At 33.5% G+C, this 1149-nt stretch overlaps 1 long non-coding RNA gene across 1 annotated transcript in view; it reads left to right on the top strand.

The window, feature by feature from the left end:
• LOC104983063 overlaps positions 1-1149 on the top strand; it is a 13535-nt gene that overhangs the window by 276 nt on the left and 12110 nt on the right. The window lies entirely within an intron of this gene.

The raw sequence follows: 1149 nt of genomic DNA, 5'->3' as shown, positions 1-1149 counted from the left end.
CACTCTACTCTCTGAGTTTGTCTTTTTTAGATTCCACATGCAAGTGATATCATACAGCATTTTATTTTACACAGTCTGACATTTCACCTAGCATAAATGCCCTCAAGTTTTACTGAAGTTGTTGAAGACAGTAAGTTTTCCTTCTTTCTCATAGCTGTGGTATATATACTGCATCTTCTTTATCTATTCATTTGTTGTTGGAAACGTAGATTGTTTTCATATCTTGGCTATTTTGAATAATGCTGCAATGCTCATGGGTGTGCAGATATCTTTTTTAGATCTTGTTTTTATTTTCTTTGGAAATATATCCATAAGTGGATTGCTGGATCACATGACAGTTCTGTTTATCAAATTTAATTTTATCAAATTTAATTTCATACTGTTTCCATAGTGACTGTACCAACTGGCATTTCCACCAGCAGTACACAAGGGTTCCCTTTCTCCATGTCCTCATCAACACTTGTTATCTCTTGTCTTTTTGATGATACCCATTATAACAGGTGTGAGGTGATACTTCGTTGTGGTTTTGATTTCTCTTTCCCTGATGATTAGTAGGTGTTGAGTACCTTTTTGTGTATCTGTTGGCCTAGGAGATTTTAAATAAACTGATACATTCCTCAGAGAAATAGGATCTTTGTTCCCTTCTGAGAGCTGAAAATGTTTCCTCAATTCCATCTCATCAATTTTTACAGCATTGTATGGGTTTAGACATGAAGACATGAAGCATAAGTGTTTCTAAGAGTAGGAGTGGTGGAATTTTGGAAATATACATACATGTTTCTGGATTTAACACATTCCTTATAAATGTTTTTTAAGTGTTCTGTTTTCATTAAAGAAATTCATTGTAAGTATACTCTGTATTTTCAAGGGTCAGTTGGTGACTTGAGAGTCAAATTTTGTGTTTATGTTAAAATATTGTCATGGCACTAAGTAGCGCCACTGTATTCAGTGATCATAAGATGGACATTTCCTTACCCCACCCCCAGTTTTAGTATTTCTGAAGTTATGATAGGTCTTACAGTCTTGTCATAGTTTAAATAAAAGTATTTTTTTCATTCTCAGTAGTATATAAAATAATGATGTATCTAATAATCAAAGGCATCTTAGATCAATGAAATTGTTTCTTGTCAGTGAGACTATGCAAAGACA

The sequence above is a fragment of the Bison bison genome, unplaced genomic scaffold (genome assembly GCF_000754665.1).
Source record: "Bison bison bison isolate TAMUID 2011002044 unplaced genomic scaffold, Bison_UMD1.0 scf7180017861151, whole genome shotgun sequence".
Classification (NCBI taxonomy): Eukaryota; Metazoa; Chordata; class Mammalia; order Artiodactyla; family Bovidae; genus Bison; species Bison bison.
Note: the sequence above shows the minus strand (reverse complement) of the source record. Positions and strands in the feature narration are given on the sequence as shown.